General features: G+C 32.2%; 1 long non-coding RNA gene across 2 annotated transcripts; it reads left to right on the forward strand.

The window, feature by feature from the left end:
- Positions 1 to 19: 19 nt before the first annotated feature.
- On the forward strand, positions 20 to 10,509 carry LOC141375381 (uncharacterized). 2 transcript variants are annotated; one of them, XR_015495769.1, is made up of 7 exons: positions 20 to 98; positions 201 to 308; positions 8,596 to 8,679; positions 8,800 to 8,854; positions 8,954 to 9,029; positions 9,104 to 9,280; positions 9,620 to 10,509. It is a non-coding gene; the product is annotated as an uncharacterized LOC141375381 (long non-coding RNA). The 2 variants fall into 2 exon arrangements; XR_015495770.1 differs by lacking the exons at positions 20 to 98; positions 201 to 308 and adding an exon at positions 7,945 to 8,027.

Below are 10,509 nucleotides of genomic sequence, written 5' to 3' on the forward strand. Positions count from 1 at the left end.
GTTTGTTACTGAGGCGGTCGGTAGAGTATGCTGGCTGTTTACACAGAACTTCGCACGCTTTTCAAAGAAAAGTCTATTTTGGAGTCCACACTTTTCAGGTAAGAATGTATTAAAGATATTTTTAGTCTCATTTTAACATGTGAAGCCGTGTTCTGTTGATTTTGTCTGACTCTCGGGTCTCGGCTTTCCCCCGCTTTAAGTGCTCCGGGCTGGCCTGCAGGATGGAGTTTGCTAAGATGTCTGCAGCTTATTAAAGAAGTTAATACAATGTGATATCGAAGTCACCGAGGGACATAACGTTATAGACGGTGAGTACTATATGCTGTTAGTTTTCTCGGTGTAAAAGTTCCCTTTGTCGCCTACGTTACGTATTCGCGCCTTATATCTTACGTTACGTTAACGTTACTGCTTTATTAATAAGTGTTGCCACGGCGGAATATAATCGCAACCCAATTAGCAAAATACACTCGGGCCAGCTGCGGCGGCAGAAGCGAGCCGACGCTGCCGTATCCGTGCACCGGAATCGGGCCGTGACCCGACCGCAGTCAAGTGAGCCGCCATATGAGAACAACCGGTCAAGCTAGCCGCCTCCAGTATTTTAATGCACTTCTGTTTGAGGAATTACGGTACAGAAGCTAGGGCAGTCAAAAACCTCACAAAGACAAATATTTCAGCGGTTATTGGCCAAATGTGTCTAGTAAAAAGAAAATATGCATTAATTAAATCATAAATGTACCTTTTAAAATAAATATGAAAATATAGAACATTGAAATACATTTATTGTAGAGTTTTTTGGAGTTTTGCAAAAGTCTGCCAGAATAATTTAACACTGATTGAATTCATGCTTTTTTCACTGATATTAATAATTTTTTTAGACTTGACATGACATTTATGCCAATTTACAAGGCAAAAACAAAATGAAGTCTGCAAAAACATCTGTTTTTTTACTGCTGTTGCTGAGAATTCTGCCATAGTTGACATGAAATATTCAATTAATTCTATTTCAGGATGACCTTGAATCAATTTCCATGCCAAAGGTGATTGGCATTTACAGCTGAATATGGCGGAAAAATAAAGGCAAAGTCTGCAAGAATACATCACTGATCATTTTTCTGCTTTTTATACATGTACTAATAAAATTTCTTCACAGTTGACAAGACATTTCAATAAATTCTAATTCAGGATGACCTTGATTCTTTCCATGGGAAATTTTATTGGCATTTACAGCTGAATTTGGCAGAAAAATAAAGTGTGGAGAAGTACATTACATCACTGATCATTTCTTGCTTTTTCTACTGCTATAATAAAAAATTCTTCAAAGTTGACATGAAATAATCAATGAACTCTCATTAAGGAGGATACTGACCCTTTACATACCAACTTTCATATAGAATTACTGCTGAATTTGGCAGAAAAATAAGGACAAAGTCTGTAAAAATATTACATCATTGATCATTTCCTGCTTTTTCTACTGCTATAACTAAAATTCTTTCAGAGTTGACATGAAATAATCAATAAATTCTCATTTAGGAGGACACTGACTCTTTACACACCAACTTTCATATAGAATTACTGCTGAATTTGGCAGAAAAATAAGGACAAAGTCTGTAAAAATATTACATCATTGATCATTTCCTGCTTTTTCTACTGCTATAACTAAAATTCTTTCAGAGTTGACATGAAATAATCAATAAATTCTCATTTAGGAGGACACTGACTCTTTACATACCAACTTTCATATATAAATACTGCTGAATTTGGCAGAAAAATAAAGATAAAGTATGGAGAAGTATATTACATCACTGATCATTTCTTGCTTTTTTAAGTCATATAATTAATAATTCTTCAGAGTTGACATGAAATAATTAATAAATTCTCATGTAGGAGAACACTGACTCTTTACATACCAACTTTCACATAGAATTACTGCTGAATTTGGCAGAAAAATAAAGAAAAAACATGCAAAAGCACATTACATCACTGATCATTTCTTGCTTTTCTACTGGTATTATTAAAATTCCTTCAGAGTTGACAGAAAACAATAAATAAATTCTAATTTAGTATGACACTGACTCTTTACACACCAACTTTCATATAGAATTACTGCTGAATTTGGCAGAAAAATAAGGACAAAGTCTGTAGAAATATTACATCATTGATCATTTCCTGCTTTTTCTACTGCTATAATTAAAAATTCTTCAGAGTTGACATGAAATAATCAATAAATTCTCATTTAGGAGGACACTGACTCTTTACATACCAACTTTCATATATAAATACTGCTGAATTTGGCAGAAAAATAAAGATAAAGTATGGAGAAGTATATTACATCACTGATCATTTCTTGCTTTTTCAAGTCATATAATTAATAATTCTTCAGAGTTGACATGAAATAATTAATAAATTCTCATGTAGGAGGACACTGACTCTTTACATACCAACTTTCATATATAAATACTGCTGAATTTGGCAGAAAAATAAGGACAAAGTCTGTAAAAATATTACATCATTGATCATTTCCTGCTTTTTCTACTGCTATAATTAAAAATTCTTCAGAGTTGACATGAAATATTTAATAAATTCTCATTTAGGAGGACACTGACCTTTTACATTCCAACTTTCATATAGAATTACTGCTGAATTTGGCAGAAAAATAAAGATAACGTATGGAGAAGTACATTACATCACTGATCATTTCTTGCTTTTTCCACTGCTATAATTAAAATTCCTTCAGAGTTGACATGAAATAATCAATGAACTCTGAATCAGGATGGCCTTGACTCTTTACACACCAACTTTCATATAGAATTACTGCTGAATTTGGCAGGAAAATGAAGGCAAAGTCTGCAAAAAAAATTACATCACATCATCTTCTGCTGTATTTACCTGTACTATTAAAATTCTGTTAGAGTTGACAAAAAATGTCTAATTAATTCTAATTCAGTATGCCCCTGACTCTCCCCATGCCAACACTCTTTGTGATTTACAGCTGAATTTGGCAGAAAAATAAAGATAAAATATGGAGAAGTACATTACATCACTGATCATTTCTTGCATTTTCTACTGCTATAATTAAAAATTCTTCAGAGTTGACATGAAATAGTTCATAAATTCTCATTTAGGAGGACACTGACTCTTTACATACCAACTTTCACATAGAAATACTGCTGAATTTGGCAGAAAAATATAGAAAAAATATGCAAAAGTACATTACACCACTGATCATTTCTTGCTTTTCTACTGCTATAATTAAAATTCCTTCAGAGTTGACAGAAAATAATAAATAAATTCTAATTTAGTATGACACTGACTCTTTACATATTAACTCTAGGCTATTCAGCTGAATTTGGCAGAAAATTAAATATAAAAATCTCCAATAATGCATTACTGAACGTTTCCTGCTTTTCTACTGCTATTTATTGAAATTCTCTCATTTGACAAGAATTGTTCAACAATTTATTCTTCAAAATGACCTTGACTGCCAACATGCATCACTGATTATAACAGATTTTTTTCTTATGGCTTTTTATGCTTTGGTGTTCACATGATGTTTTTGATAAATCCTCTTAAAAATAAGATTCTGTCTATTTCAAGTTTCAGACGGTTTTATGGTAAACATTTTATATAAAGTATCTTAAAATACATTACAACACACCTAATTTCATATTCTTTATTCATTCATTTTCTTTTTGGCTTAGTCACTTTATTAATACGGGGTCGCCACAGTGGAATGAACCGCCAACTTATCCAGCACGTTTTACACAGCGGATGCCCTTCCAGCTGCAACCCATCACTGGGAAACACCCTTACACATCCAATCACACATACACTATGACCAATTTAGCTTACTCAATTCCCCTATAGCACATCTTTGGACTTGTGGGAGAAACTGGAGCATCCTGAGGAAACCCACAAGGACAAGGGGAAAACACGCAAACTCCACAGAGAAATCCCAATTGACCCAGCCGAGGTTTGAACCAGCGACCTTCTTGCTGTGAGGTAATCATGCTACCCACTGCACCACCTTACGCCCTAGTCTACAATTATTTTTTTAATTCAATTTAATTTTTTGCAAGATGACTTGCATGAGAACATTTGAGGACAAACTAATAGCTTATTTGCTTACATTGGTTCATCTTTTTCTTAGCCTACTTAATTTACATTGAAAGATACGTCCTTTCTGTGGCGACCCGATTAGTCAGGGACTACGTAAAATGAATGAATGAATGAATAATGTTTACTTTCTTTTTAGATTATTAAGAATCTTCCATATTTTTCTATATTGTTAACAAAATAAAAACCACTTACAATAACATTTACTTTTATATAGCCTAGATACAAATGATTTATTTATTGTCTAAAAAATTACTTTTGGTTTCAGAAATTAAATTGAACAAAAGTGATTACTTTTATTCTTAAAAAATTACTTTTAACATTATACTCAAAACACTTTGGAAATCCTGCATATAGGCCTAAAAAAGCAACGTTTAAATTAAAATTAAATTACTGTTTAAATAAAAAACATTCTGAAAACAAATTTCCACAAGCTTCAGAAAACTTTTTCAACTTGTAAATCTTAGTAAATGATTTTGGCCTAATGACTGAACCTGCGTTTTAAGTTGGTTAACATTGGTTTTGGATAAATCTTTTTTCCTTCTGCAAAATGTTCTCTTGCACACTTTATTTTTCTAAAACAATTCTGCTGTAAATTTAAATCTAAATAAAAAAATGCCATGGAAAGAGTCAATGTCATCCTCAATTAGAATTATTAAAAAAAAAAAATTTGCAGACTTTGTCTCAATTTTTCTGCCAAATTCAGCAGTATTTCTATGTGAAAGTTGGTATGTAAAGAGTCAGTGTCCTCCTACATGAGAATTTATTAATTATTTCATGTCAACTCTGAAGAATTATTAATTATATGACTTGAAAAAGCAAGAAATGATCAGTGATGTAATATACTTCTCCATACTTTATCTTTATTTTTCTGCCAAATTCAGCAGTATTTATATATGAAAGTTGGTATGTAAAGAGTCAGTGTCCTCCTAAATGAGAATTTATTGATTATTTCATGTCAACTCTGAAGAATTTTTAATTATAGCAGTAGAAAAAGCAGGAAATGATCAATGATGTAATATTTTTACAGACTTTGTCCTTATTTTTCTGCCAAATTCAGCAGTAATTCTATATGAAAGTTGGTGTGTAAAGAGTCAGTGTCCTCCTAAATGAGAATTTATTGATTATTTCATGTCAACTCTGAAGAATTTTTAATCATAGCAGTAGAAAAAGCAGGAAATGATCAATGATGTAATACTTTTACAGACTTTGTCCTTATTTTTCTGCCAAATTCAGCAGTAATTCTATATGAAAGTTGGTGTGTAAAGAGTCAGTGTCATACTAAATTAGAATTTATTTATTGTTTTCTGTCAACTCTGAAGGAATTTTAATAATACCAGTAGAAAAGCAAGAAATGATCAGTGATGTAATGTGCTTTTGCATGTTTTTTCTTTATTTTTCTGCCAAATTCAGCAGTATTTCTATGTGAAAGTTGGTATGTAAAGAGTCAGTGTTCTCCTACATGAGAATTTATTAATTATTTCATGTCAACTCTGAAGAATTATTAATTATATGACTTGAAAAAGCAAGAAATGATCAGTGATGTAATATACTTCTCCATACTTTATCTTTATTTTTCTGCCAAATTCAGCAGTATTTATATATGAAAGTTGGTATGTAAAGAGTCAGTGTCCTCCTAAATGAGAATTTATTGATTATTTCATGTCAACTCTGAAGAATTTTTAATTATAGCAGTAGAAAAAGCAGGAAATGATCAATGATGTAATACTTTTACAGACTTTGTCCTTATTTTTCTGCCAAATTCAGCAGTAATTCTATATGAAAGTTGGTGTGTAAAGAGTCAGTGTCATACTAAATTAGAATTTATTTATTGTTTTCTGTCAACTCTGAAGGAATTTTAATAATACCAGTAGAAAAGCAAGAAATGATCAGTGATGTAATGTGCTTTTGCATGTTTTTTCTTTATTTTTCTGCCAAATTCAGCAGTATTTCTATGTGAAAGTTGGTATGTAAAGAGTCAGTGTTCTCCTACATGAGAATTTATTAATTATTTCATGTCAACTCTGAAGAATTATTAATTATATGACTTGAAAAAGCAAGAAATGATCAGTGATGTAATATACTTCTCCATACTTTATCTTTATTTTTCTGCCAAATTCAGCAGTATTTATATATGAAAGTTGGTATGTAAAGAGTCAGTGTCCTCCTAAATGAGAATTTATTGATTATTTCATGTCAACTCTGAAGAATTTTTAATTATAGCAGTAGAAAAAGCAGGAAATGATCAATGATGTAATACTTTTACAGACTTTGTCCTTATTTTTCTGCCAAATTCAGCAGTAATTCTATATGAAAGTTGGTGTGTAAAGAGTCAGTGTCATACTAAATTAGAATTTATTTATTGTTTTCTGTCAACTCTGAAGGAATTTTAATAATACCAGTAGAAAAGCAAGAAATGATCAGTGATGTAATGTGCTTTTGCATGTTTTTTCTTTATTTTTCTGCCAAATTCAGCAGTATTTCTATGTGAAAGTTGGTATGTAAAGAGTCAGTGTCCTCCTACATGAGAATTTATTAATTATTTCATGTCAACTCTGAAGAATTATTAATTATATGACTTGAAAAAGCAAGAAATGATCAGTGATGTAATATACTTCTCCATACTTTATCTTTATTTTTCTGCCAAATTCAGCAGTATTTATATATGAAAGTTGGTATGTAAAGAGTCAGTGTCCTCCTAAATGAGAATTTATTGATTATTTCATGTCAACTCTGAAGAATTTTTAATTATAGCAGTAGAAAAAGCAGGAAATGATCAATGATGTAATATTTTTACAGACTTTGTCCTTATTTTTCTGCCAAATTCAGCAGTAATTCTATATGAAAGTTGGTGTGTAAAGAGTCAGTGTCCTCCTAAATGAGAATTTATTGATTATTTCATGTCAACTCTGAAAGAATTTTAGTTATAGCAGTAGAAAAAGCAGGAAATGATCAATGATGTAATATTTTTACAGACTTTGTCCTTATTTTTCTGCCAAATTCAGCAGTAATTCTATATGAAAGTTGGTATGTAAAGGGTCAGTATCCTCCTTAATGAGAGTTCATTGATTATTTCATGTCAACTTTGAAGAATTTTTTATTATAGCAGTAGAAAAAGCAAGAAATGATCAGTGATGTAATGTACTTCTCCACACTTTATTTTTCTGCCAAATTCAGCTGTAAATGCCAATAAAATTTCCCATGGAAAGAATCAAGGTCATCCTGAATTAGAATTTATTGAAATGTCTTGTCAACTGTGAAGAAATTTTATTAGTACATGTATAAAAAGCAGAAAAATGATCAGTGATGTATTCTTGCAGACTTTGCCTTTATTTTTCCGCCATATTCAGCTGTAAATGCCAATCACCTTTGGCATGGAAATTGATTCAAGGTCATCCTGAAATAGAATTAATTGAATATTTCATGTCAACTATGGCAGAATTCTCAGCAACAGCAGTAAAAAAACAGATGTTTTTGCAGACTTCATTTTGTTTTTGCCTTGTAAATTGGCATAAATGTCATGTCAAGTCTAAAAAAATTATTAATATCAGTGAAAAAAGCATGAATTCAATCAGTGTTAAATTATTCTGGCAGACTTTTGCAAAACTTTAAAAAACTCTACAATAAATGTATTTCAATGTTCTATATTTTCATATTTATTTTAAAAGGTACATTTATGATTTAATTAATGCATATTTTCTTTTTACTAGACACATTTGGCCAATAACCGCTGAAATATTTGTCTTTGTGAGGTTTTTGACTGCCCTAGCTTCTGTACCGTAATTCCTCAAACAGAAGTGCATTAAAATACTGGAGGCGGCTAGCTTGACCGGTTGTTCTCATATGGCGGCTCACTTGACTGCGGTGTGACACGTGAGTAATGTGCGGTGTGGCCCGGAGCTCGCGCGACTAACGTAAATTCTTCATATAAGTTACCTTGATATAAAACATTTTGTTATTAATACTGGAAATTTGTAATTATCGATAATGTTTTATATTTTGAGGCCGTTTTTCTAGCCACGGTTGACCGCTAAAATGTAATTTTAGACGGTTAACTTTATATAAGTTACACCGCCATTTTGTGAAGAAAAATCACAATTTTGTCACCGACAAAGCGACTGATTATTTAAACGTGGCTAGTTACAAACGTGGCGTGTGTATGCTTGTACATATCTTCGTTTCAGTGTCTAAGTTACATTAATGTTGAGGAGTGTCCACAAACTCTCATGTCCAGAATTGTTGGTGTTTTACTATCGTTTAATGTTATACTTATGTTAATGTAGAATTATTAACATACCATGTTGTATTAATCGACGTTTTAAGTTATACTTTGTTCTTTAATGTAATAATTTGTCTCATCTGTTCTGAAACTGGTACCTTGAGCTATTTTACCTTTTTTATTAATATCTCAAAATAAGTAAATAGTTATTGCTTTATCTTATTGCTTTCCAGAAGTTTTTGAAGTTTCCAATTGTCTTTCAGTACAAGATTGAACAACAGAATGCAGCCTAACAGCATCAGAGCAATGAAGGCATGTCATATGAAAGCATGGCTCAGTTATAAGATGTAAGTATGTCTCATTATCTATACCATGGTTTTAATGGCTTACATACTATTTTAAATTTTTAGGTTTTTACTTACAAACAACAATAAATGTACACCCACATGTTTAAAATTATTTTCTAGGTTTCCATCGAAAGATGAGAGATCAACTGAAGAATGCTATGGACCTGACTCTAAGGTACTCTTTCAAAACTTTCTCCACTTGATTAATATTATTAAATTCTAGCTTTGGATGGATTCCTTCATATTTGTTTGTATGCCACATCTTATGTTCCAGGAATTGATTTTACAGCAGCACTTCTCATGTTGCCAGCCTTGTTAAGCGAGACACTTCAACATTTCGTTGTGCTCAGGTGTGTATGCTGTTTTCTGTTTAGTATATGCTGTGATAAATGCATTTTATAATGCTTGATATTCTTTATATTAGGATGATGCAGTGGGTAGTGCTGTCACCTTACAGCAAGAAGGTTGCTGGTTCGAGCCTCGGCTGGGTCAGTTGGCATTTGTGTGAGGAGTTTGCATATTCTTCCAGTGTTCGTGAAGGTTTCCTCCAAGTGCTCCGGTTTCCCCACAAGTATAAAGACATGCGCTATAGCTGAATTTGGTAAGCTTATTTGTCTGTAGTGTATAAATGTGTGTGTGAATAAGTGTGTCTGGATGTTTCGTAATACTGGGTTGCAGCTAGAAGGGCATCTGCTGCATAAAACATATGCAGGATTAGTTTGTCGGTTCATTCCACTGTGGCAACCCCAGATTAATAAAGGGACTAAGCCGAAAAGAAATTGAATGAATGAATGAAATTTATATTAGTCTTTTAATCTGTGATACTTTTTTTTTTTTAATCAGTGAATATTAATTATTTTACTTTCTATGCATGTTGATTTTCTCTACAACAGTGATAGAGTGACTGATATTAATGTAATTATTGCTTTGTCATTTACAGTGAACCATCTTCACCACATCCAACAGTTCAAGTACAGGAGGAAGCCACCGACTGGACAACTGTGTTAACAAGACGAGTCACGGCAGTCTTCAGAGTTGATGGGATTGCGATTGGCCGGGCTAATGATGTGGACGAATATACATTTTTGACATATCCATCTTATTAGAAGAACACCCTGATGTTTCTGCAGTGGAATGTTTTGAATGAACGGTGGACGATGACAAGCCTCGATCTACTCCAGTTACCAGAGTGATCAACCTTGTTTTTTGTTTCTCTACATGCTCTTGGGATAATCACAATCATCAAGTTAATCCAGCACACTGCTATCATTCATGCATAAAGCAAATTTTTAAATAACTTGTGGTCCTAATGACTATCAAAGAACATTTTCCAGATATGAGTGCTTTACATGTCATGTTTATCAATAGCATAAACACATATTGTGTTACAACAAATTACAACTCCACTTGAGGATGATGAGGAGTACTCTACTGATGTTGAGGAAGAGGCTACTGATGTATTTGGTTTTCTGCACTGTTGAAGCAATTTATAGAAAAACATTGCCTTCATTCTGAAATTCAGAGAAAATGTTGATGACAAATTATTTATTATGACCGAGTATTCTGACTAAAGACAAATACTTTGGACTTTATAAAGTGCAGTACTTGTTGTAGCCTGTGTAATGTGTTTATAAATCTTAAACAGTATTATTGTGGTCTTTGTATTAAGTGTAGATTATTTAGTTTTTATTTGTTATCTAAATTGTTCTTTTTACTGTTTTACATGTCTGCTTTATACTTGCTGTGTAATTTTATTTCTTAACACATTCAGTTGTGAGTTGTAATGAAATATTTCTACATTAGTAAATAAAAATGGACATCTGTGAACCA

This window comes from Danio rerio, chromosome 7 (assembly GCF_052040795.2).
Source record: "Danio rerio strain M-AB ecotype USA chromosome 7, GRCz13ab, whole genome shotgun sequence".
Lineage (NCBI taxonomy): Eukaryota > Metazoa > Chordata > Actinopteri > Cypriniformes > Danionidae > Danio > Danio rerio.